This window comes from Oratosquilla oratoria, chromosome 5 (assembly GCF_046742065.1).
Source record: "Oratosquilla oratoria isolate Oo_2021 chromosome 5, ASM4674206v1, whole genome shotgun sequence".
In the NCBI taxonomy this organism is placed as follows: Eukaryota; Metazoa; Arthropoda; class Malacostraca; order Stomatopoda; family Squillidae; genus Oratosquilla; species Oratosquilla oratoria.
The window spans coordinates 85,298,373-85,308,372 of record NC_134781.1 but is presented as its reverse complement, the minus strand read 5'-3'; the positions used below and the strand labels follow the sequence as shown (position 1 = coordinate 85,308,372).

General features: G+C 45.4%; 1 protein-coding gene across 7 annotated transcripts in view; it reads left to right on the top strand.

The window, feature by feature from the left end:
• Eip63E (cyclin dependent kinase Eip63E) overlaps positions 1-10,000 on the top strand; it is a 1,395,216-nt gene that overhangs the window by 251,791 nt on the left and 1,133,425 nt on the right. Inside the window, exon 1 of one of the 7 annotated variants that reach the window (XM_076185575.1) lies at positions 9,465-9,555. The exons of 4 other annotated variants lie outside the window; for them this stretch is intronic. The gene's annotated coding sequence lies outside the window, so the exon portion shown is untranslated. Of the gene's footprint in view, positions 1-9,464; positions 9,556-10,000 lie in introns of those variants that run through there. 2 more of the 7 variants (XM_076185576.1, XM_076185577.1) reach the window with 2 other exon arrangements.

Sequence of the window (10,000 nt, the reverse complement as noted above, 5' to 3'; positions counted from 1 at the left end):
GTGTTCACATTTACTCATTCCATCCTTCACTGATTCTTCTTTACCTTCCCCTCGTCTGTTTGTCTTGTCTCTGTTCTCGTCTCTCTCTTCTTCCCATTTAGGCCCTTCGTTTTCCATTTGCGCCTTTCCTTTCCCTCAGTTCGAGTCCCCTTTATTGCCTCACGGCCAACTTCCTCTTTTGTTTCCTCTCCGTTTGGAGCTCTCCCCCTTCAATGTCTCATCCTCCAATTTTTTTTTTATTTTAGTTTTTTCATTTTCTCTTTCTAATTCTGTTATTTTCATTCTCTTGTGTTTCTGTCGATCTCTCTCGTGTTTACGAAGTATGTTTTACTTCCTACGCTGAGACGGCCATTATCCGTCTCGTTCGCTCCACGTCTCCTTCTCTTTTATCTTAATATTCCTTTTGTGTTTTCCTTGTTCTCCCTTCTGTCGACTCGCACTCGCGTTTGGAGTATGTGGATGTGTTTGCCTCTGTGTTCGCTGTCTACTAAAGGTATTCCCACAGCTGAATAAAATCACAGGGAGGCAGCCAGAAGGGGTTGTTCTGCTTCCTAGATTAGGGTAGAGTAAAGTTAGTTCAACTCGAGCAAAGTGTAGGTAAATGGTCAAGATACGTTTAACTCATCACCGCCAGGGGGGTGAAATAGAATAAGATAAAATACAATAAAATAAAATTGAATAAAAGCGCGCTGCTCGATAGGTTGAAGGAAATTATTATACATGTTACAGTATTCGCCTTGTCCATACTTTTTTTTTTTTTTTTTACTCATTGATTAATTTCCGTGGAACCCACTAGGGAACGAAGGGGTTAAATGTATGGTTGAGTGTGAATACTTTACATACTAGGGTTTGTATAGGGTTTGTGTTTGTGAGTGCATTTCCTGTTTTGGTTGTGGTTATGTACCTTACGCTTGGTTATGAAAGAATACTGTCTCCAGATATTAGCTCGTATATTCTTTATGACCCACTGGGGATTGCCTGGAGCTCTTTTTCCAGTCGCATTTTGTCCAGATTTCTTGTGAATGACCATCACAAGAGTCTCCCTTCCAGCAAATGATTTTGGACTGGAATACTTCCCACCATATGTATAATGTATAGTAAATGGGAACACTTTATTTATGTATTTCTGTTGTCCAATTGTCTTTTGATTTATTTTCATTTTACTATTTTACATATCGCTGGCTGAGCGGGTTAGGGCGTCGTTACTTGCGGCGAAGGTCGAGAGGGATGGCGGTTCGAATCCTGCCACCGGCGAAGTTGAACCACAGGTTATCGTTCATTAAATTCCACGGTACAAAGCCCTCTGTGAGGGGCACCGTCCTAGCCTTCCAATGGGGGGAGTTTGTGACGTTAAACCATATCAAATCAACATATCACGCCGTATTTTGGTGCATGGGTGATTATATGTACATATAATGCAATCCCAGATCAGGTCGTCACACAAAATGTACGAATATGGAGTGATATATGTACAGATGCAGTATAAAGTGTCTGTTTCGTGAAAGGCTTCGGTCAAGAACGAAAGCTGCTGAATCTCGCGAACGAAATGTTATGGGAAGAGGGACAGGACTTGATGCACCGTCTGTACTTGGGTGCGCAGATGTTTCGTGATTTAGGTTATATGTATGTAAGTGCGTTGAGCAGGTGTTGAAGGAATACATGTAGGTCATTTCACAGGTGCACAGGAAGCTTTGCCTAGATTAATTATCTGCAGGAAGTTAGTGGGTTGTGTTGTGTTATCTATCTATCTATCTATCTATCTATATATATATATATATATATATATATATATATGTATATATATGTATATATATACATATATATATATGTATATATATGTATATATATATATACACCTGTATGTATTCACTAATTCATTTCTTTATTAATTTCTTTATTCATTCTTTGATTTTAATGGTATGGTCTCATATGATATGGTAGTATGTAGTAGGATATCATTGATATACCTTTTTCTTCTTCAGTGCTAAGCTTCTTTGTTTTGATATGATGATAAGTATCAGGTATCTGCCATTGTCATTCTTTTTTTAATAGTAGCAGTAATGGTAGTAGTAGTAGTTGTAGCAGAGGTCGAGGAGAAAGAAGAGAGAGGGAAGAGAAAGAGTAAGAGAAGGAGGCAGAGAAAGCTCCTTTGAAGTGTGCGGCAGTTAGTCGATACTGGATATGTGTCGTTCACATGGACCCGAGGCTTATGTTGGCATCATTGGTGTTCATTAGGGCGTCTCCGATGGAGCGATAGGGATGATGGCTCTCGGCTCCCGGTTTTGCCTCCCTCCGCTGTTTTCTTTCCTTTTTCTGCACCGCGATTCTTGTTTCTGCAACGTCACGACATGTGCACCATGACCGGGTGTCACGTGACCCCAGGAGTCCATTATGCATTCCTGAGGGAGGCCCCTGTAGGGGGAGCTCGCAAAGTGAGGATGACAGAAGACTTGCGTCTTCAGTGGTCCAAAATAGTCTTGTCAGTGTTTCGAAACTGTATCGTCCATATACAGTGGCGTCCGGCTTCTCGCTTGCAGCCTGACAGTTTTTTGAAAACGTATTGTTCGCTTAGCGGCGTCTGGCATCCATGTCGGCCAGACCGTTAAAGTCGTTGGAAACGGTTACAGTTTTCGAACGGAAATTAACGGATTTTGTGAGAGGGTCTTTGTAGGCGGTAGCAAAACTACTTATTGAACGGTTTGGACCGTACATATCATTGATGGATCAGGGGTTATATAACCAGACGATAAGAGGATAAGATATCAAGCTAATAAAACTATTCAGTACGTAAGAGGTCCCGCTGTGCCGAATGAAATAGTCTGGTGGTAACTATGATAGAAATAATAGTACCATATGGTACAGACGGGGTTCTTTGAGATTGGGTATCACCCTTTCTCTAACGAAGGGTGCCAAGAAAGGTGCCAAAAAGGGTGATATAGAGATATACAAAATAGCCTTGCAGTGTTATAAAGGGTGTGAAGGGTGTTGAAAATAATACATAGGTTATTCATAGAGCATTTGGCAATTCAAGACCTTTCTTGTTTATCATCACTGTGTTTGTAAATGTTTTGGATAAGGTGTCATGGATTGTTTAAGTCAGTTGGGTGAATTCGGGAAGGAAGGATGGCAGAACACAGCATTCTCCAAAGCACAGTCGTGTAAACGTATGTGCACCAGCGTGTGTACACACACACACACACACACACACACACACACACACACACACACACACACACACACACACACACACACACACACACACACACACACACACACACACATACACACAGACACACACACACACACACACACACACACACACACACACACACACACACACACACACACACACACACACACACACACACACACACACACACACACACACACACACACACACACACACACACACACACACACACACACACACACACACACACACACACACACACACACACACACACACACACACACACACACACACACACACACACACACACACACACAGTTGTTTATTCATGTGACTCTCATTACAGACCCCTAATATCCAACATACAGGCCACGAATATATCTGTATGCTACGTGCAACATGTGGGGAGGATGAGAAACACAGGATGGGAATAATGGTTTCACCACGGTCCTGAATCACGTGTTGGACTCATGAAAGGCAGTTAATACCCTCCCGAACGAGAGCTCAGAGCTCATATATGGTCAGATCTATGGGTAATGCTGTGACCTTAAACACACACACACACACACACACACACACACACACACACACACACACACACACACACACACACACACACACACACACACACACACACAGACACACACACAGACACACACACACAGACACACACACACACACACACACACACACACACACACACACACACACACACACACACACACACACACACACACACACGAGCTCTGACCTCTCTTCCGGAAGGGAAATAGCTGTCGATCACGAGTCCAACACGTGATCCAAGACCATGGTGAATAATGATAATAATAATAATAAAAAATTGCCCAACAGAGTTGTAGTGCCGAGTTGCAATGCGACGATGCTGAAATTTTCAGCCCCGGGCGAGGCTCGAATCGACGGTCGAGCACGGTACCACCCCACCATCTAGCGGTGGGCGGGAAGGTCTGCTCACACATGCACCGAGGGTGGTGAGGGTTGCAGACGTGTATGTGTGTGTGTGTGTGTGTGTGTGTGTGTGTGTGTGTGTGTGTGTGTGTGTGTGTGTGTGTGTGTGTGTGTGTGTGTCTGTGTGTGTACACAGCTGGCATCACGCTCATTGTTTGGTCAACAATGCATTTGTTGCGTTTGATGCGCTGTTGCACTTTCACTACCAGAGGTGGGGAGGAAACCCCTAGCTGGGTAGAATCGCCTGGTGACAGAATGGTTCGAGTTCGATCCCTGAATCATGTTTGTATGAGGGAGACAAGACAGGAGCTGGAGAGATGAGATTGAGAAGTTTGCAGGAGTGACGTGGCAGAGGTTGGCGCGGTCGTGTGCATCATGGAATGCTGTGAAGAAGGCCTTTGTTAAGCAGTGGACACAGGATGGATGAATTGATTGATTGATTGATACTCAATCCGTTCCGTTCTGGAGTACCTTGTTTGTTTAATCTGACTAAACGATTCTGTTATCACCAGTGGTGCAAACTCATGGATCAAGGAAAGGAATTCATGTATTCATCATATCCAAATGGTAACTCTTTATGCAGAACTAAAAAAAAAATACATTTAATTTTAATTATATTCATTCTGCACTTCAGATGTTTTATTATAACTAACGCTAGATTATTTCATTCACTTGAGGGGAGCACTGGAACGAGTGAAAGGAATAGTAATGTGATAATGTACATTTAAAAATCTAATATACATGCTATCATTTAGATAGGTTGACTACAGTATAGTCGATGAAAATTTTAGTCGTCCTATGTATTTGACTTCTTTATTATCATTATTGTTATTATTATTATTATTATTATTATTATTACTATTATTATTATTATTATTATTATTATTATTTTATTATTATTATTATTATTATTATTATTATTAGTGTTATTATATTAATATATATATATATATATAAATATATATATATATATATATATATATATATATATATATATATATATATATATATATATGTATGTATATGTATATGTATATGTGTTGCAACTGATTACAGTAGCAAAGCATGCCGACAGAGGAATTTCGGTCCAGAAAGAGGACATGTTGCTATGCTCTTTGTAATAGTTTTTAGCGCAAGAAATTACACCACACTGTGCGGGAAAATGTTGTACAGAAAAGATATATGGAATTTGTGGAAACAAGCGGCATGTATGCGCAGTGGAAGCCCTGGTCTGGTTCAAAACCTGACCAGTGGTGTACATACATGGTCGTCTGTTTCAAAGTAATTGTGTTAATTGGATCTGTGATGCGGAGACCATGAGTTGGCATGAGGTGTCGCTGTCTGGTGGAAACGAGGAAGACAACAGATACACACACACACACACACGCACACACACACACACACACACACACACACACACACACACACACACACACACACACACACACACACACACACACACATATATATATGTATATATATACACACACATTGTTAGAGTACTATGACGCACAAGTTACGTGTTCACTATTATCCTCTTTTTGCGACTATACCTTGGTGTAGTTATCGTTATTATGGATTATAGACTGTAAAAGTTTGTAGATGTGCATAGTGTGATTAGATTGGCTAAGTTATGTGAAAATAGTAAAGGGAAGGCTAAATTCATTCGCTTGTGTGACGATAACTTACGAGTATAAACACTTCTTTCTGTTATCGTCTCATCTCTCCAGTGCCACTCATCCCCTCTTCAGCACAATGACGGAACTTATGGATTTCTGTTGAGATCAAACCATTTTATTCAACATGAAAAGAAAACTCTTATTGACGAAGATATGTAGTCTCGCGTCATGACGGGGGGGGGGGAAGGGGGGAGAGGGGGGCTGTATCTCTGAGTTGAAACCCCAGGAAGTCTCGCTTTGATTGCAAGAAAGTCTCTCTTTTCCGCATCCGAGGAGAATTGGTTTCAAGCCCCGTTTGTTGCCTCGCTAGACGCAGAAATGCACTTGACAGCAAGTCTACAGTAAAATATGGCGATTTATATTAATTACTGAGGAGAATTCTTATACATCGAAAGTAACCGATAAAGATGAACATAAATGATAGATTCATAGTAGTTACTGCAGGAACAAGGAAGTTTAACAACCCGTTTTCTTCGGTCAGAGAAGGGATCCTTACCACATTCTTGTGGCTATGGTTGCCAACTTAATCATTCCCGTTGTTCACTTTATAGATCTTATTTGCGCCTTTCTTCAGGTGATTTTATTCAGCTTGAGGGCGGGGGTCCTGGTGCAGCCGATCGAGACCCAGTTCAGGCCAGGCAGGCCGTGGTATTGAGGGGGTCAGGGAGGCTGGTACTAACGGTCCCGCCTGGGGTCAAAGGTCAAAGGCAGAGAGAATTTTTGTCGAGTACTTTCTTGACCCCGATAGTGGGCTCCCCGCACGCAGATCGTGCTTCTCATTCCTTCGGTGAAGGTAAGGAGGGTTACACCAGGAGGCGCTCAGTGGCTAAGACCGGAAACCCATCTCCTTTACCCTTCGTGTTGAGACGGTCAGGGGAGATAGTGTTTAGTAGGACACGAGAACGGGGATAAAAGATGAAAAATGTTAGAATGTTGGGACACGCACATGTGTGTGTAATGACGGACACACACACACACACACACACACACACACACACACACACACACACACACACACACACACACACACACACACACACACGCGTACACACGTACACACACGTACACACGTACACACACGTACACACACACGTACACACACACACACGTACACACACACGTACACACACACGTACACACACACGTACACACACACGTACACACACACACACACACACACACACACACACACACACACACACACGTACACACACACGTACACACGTACACACAAGATGCACAAACACACGCATACGCACACATACTGCACACATACTCGCACATTGCACTGTGGTGGGGCCAACCAGCCAGCCAGCCAGCCAGCCAGCTAGCTAGCCAGCCAGCTAGCTGGTGGCGGTGGTCGTCCCCGGTGTCTCTGACCTCGCAGCTGGCATTATGTACCCGCCTCTTCCCCCCCACCTTCCTCTTCCCCCCCACCTTCCTCCTACCCCCCACCTTCCTCCTCCCCCCACCTTCCTCCTACCCCCCACCTTCCTCCTCCCCCCTCTCTCTTTATCTCTCTTTCTCTCTCTCTCTCTCTCTATGTCTCTCTCTGTCTCTCTCTGCCTCTCTCTCCCTCCCCCCCTCTCTCTCTCTCTCTATGTCTCTCTCTGTCTCTCTCTCTTTCTCTCTGCCTCTCTCTTTCCCTCCCTCCCTCCCCCCTCTCTCTCTCTCTCTCTGTACTCTCTCTCTCTCTCTGTCTATCTATCTATTTATCTGTGTGTGTGCGTGTGTGTATGTGTGTGTGTGTGGTGTGTGTGTGTGTGTGTGTGTGTGTGTGTGTGTGTGTGTGTGTGTGTGTCTTTCTCTTTCTCTCCTCTCTTTTTTTTGTTTTTGTTTCGAAGGATAAGCCCTGCACTCGCTCGGTTTTTATTATGATGAACTCCTCCTCTCTCTCCTCTCCTGCGCCGCAGCAGCAGGTGGTGGCATGACAGTGCCATACCAGAAGCAAGAAACGCGTCTTTAGGAAGACTGTTGCTCGGGGGTTGGTTGAGGGGTTGAGGGGAGGGTGAGGACCAGAGGGTAAGATATCTGATATTAACAAGAAAACAATCTAAAATTGCTGGGAAAGTTACTCGAAGCATCTGATGCCTCGCATATACCCATGCCATCAACTTTGCCCTGTACATCCGGACAGCGAGTTACATATAGCTGTCGGGTTGTTTTCCGTTTGTCCGTGAACATTTCGCGATGTTTGTTTTCAGAAAAGAAAAGAAAATTGCGGTAAAGAGATTCCTGGGCATCATGTCAATGTCACTGTCGAGGCATTGTGGGTCGGTATGAGGTATGAGGTAGGAAGAGGCGAGGAGAATGGGGAGGGAGAGAGGGAGAGTAGAGAAAGAATTGGCAGGAGAATGAGTGAGGTACAATAGCAATAGAGGACGGGTGGATTGACAGAAGGGGGAGGTGGATTGGGGAGGAGAGGGGAGAGGTGGGGAGAGGAGAGGGAGAGGAGGGAGAGGTGGATTGGGAAGGAGCAGGGAAGGTGATGAAAAGAAAAGGAGAGGAGAGGAAGAGGTGGGGAGAGGAGAGGGAGAGGTGGATTGGGAAGGAGCAGGGAAGGTGATGAGAAGAGAAGGAGAGGAGAGGGAGAGGTGGGGAGAGGAGAGGGAGAGGTGGATTGGGAAGGAGCAGGGAAGGTGATGAGAAGAGAGGGAGAGGAGAGGAAGAGGTGGGGAGAGGAGAGGTAGAGGTGGATTGGGAAGGAGTAGGGAAGGTGATGAGAAGAGAGGGAGAGGAGAGGGAGAGGTAGATTGGGAAGGAGCAAAGAAAATGAGGAGAGGAGAGGGAGAGGAGAGGAAGAGGTGGGGAGAGGAGAGGGAGAGGTGGATTGGGAAGGAGCAAGGAAGGTTAGGAGAAGGGAAGGAGAGAAGAGGAAGAGGTGGGGAGAGGAGAGGGAGAGGAGAGGGAGAGGTGGATTGGGAAGGAGCGAGGAAGGTTAGGAGAAGAGAGGGAGAGGAGAGGAAGAGGTGGGGAGAGGAGAGGGAGAGGTGGATTGGGAAGGAGGAAGGAAGGTTAGGAGAAGAGAGGGAGAGGTGGATTGGGAAGGAGCAAGGAAGGTGATGAGAAGAGAGGGAGAGGAGAGGAAGAGGTGGGGAGAGGAGAGGGAAAGGTGCTAAGGATGATGAAGAAGTATGTCGTCGTGAGGAATAGCGGAAGGTCGGGGAAGACCCTCTATGAGATTGGAAGGATGGTCTTGCTTTCGAAAGGGGCGATGATACAAGGGTCTCTGTGACAGCATGAAAAGACTCCCTCAAGCCCTTGTTGTCAAAGATAAAAAAGGGGAAAAAAATACTTGAAAGGCTGGGCCGTTGCCGTAAAATTCAGACGTGAGGCTGATTTAAGAGCAGAGCTTTTGAAAAGAAGATGAATTAATGACTTGAAAAGAAAGGGGTACGGTGAAGAAGAAGATGGAGGAGGAGGAGGAGGAAGAAGAGGAGGAGGAGGGAGAGGAGGAGGAGGGGGGAGGATGTCAGGGTGGTGGAAGTGGAGGGTACAGTGGTGGAAGAAGCGAGGAGTGGTGGTCAGTTGGCGGAGGCAGCAAGAACGGCAGCAGCTCCACCCCCCCCCCCCCACCGCTTCGAGCAGGTCCGCGTCCGCGCCGAGCTGCAAACTGCCCGCTTCGCTTAGTGGCGAGCTGTGCTTCAAAGGGTTGAGTGGTCGTACCCCCGACGTGTGTGTGTCCTCCTGCAGTGTGTGTGTCCTCCTCCAGTGGGTTCTGTGAGTGCCAGTGACACACAATCCGCGACCTAGCATCGTGTAATCCCTCTTCCACGAGGCAGTGGTTGAGTATCATGTGGTAGAAAAGTGCCGTGGTGGATTGTGGTCGTAGCCGTGTGGTGGTGAGATTGTTACCTCGTGAGGGTGCCCACTTGAAAGCAGCAAACTCGATGCTGATCTACCATGCCTCAGGGTGCCAGGCCAGGCAAGCACGGCACGGTGCCCCTTAGGGACCTAAAGTAATGCCAAGGCCTCGAGGATAGAAAACGAAGTTAAAAAAAAAAGGCGTTCAGGAATGTGTTGTAAAAAAAAAATGTCGACTCATTGAGTGTTAACAAAGGCTCTGAAATGATGCCAAGCCGTGTGATGATACGCAAAGTGTGTTTAGGAAAAGGTCCTGTGAAAGGTTACACCAGGAAAGTGCCATTTAACGAGTGCCAACTTC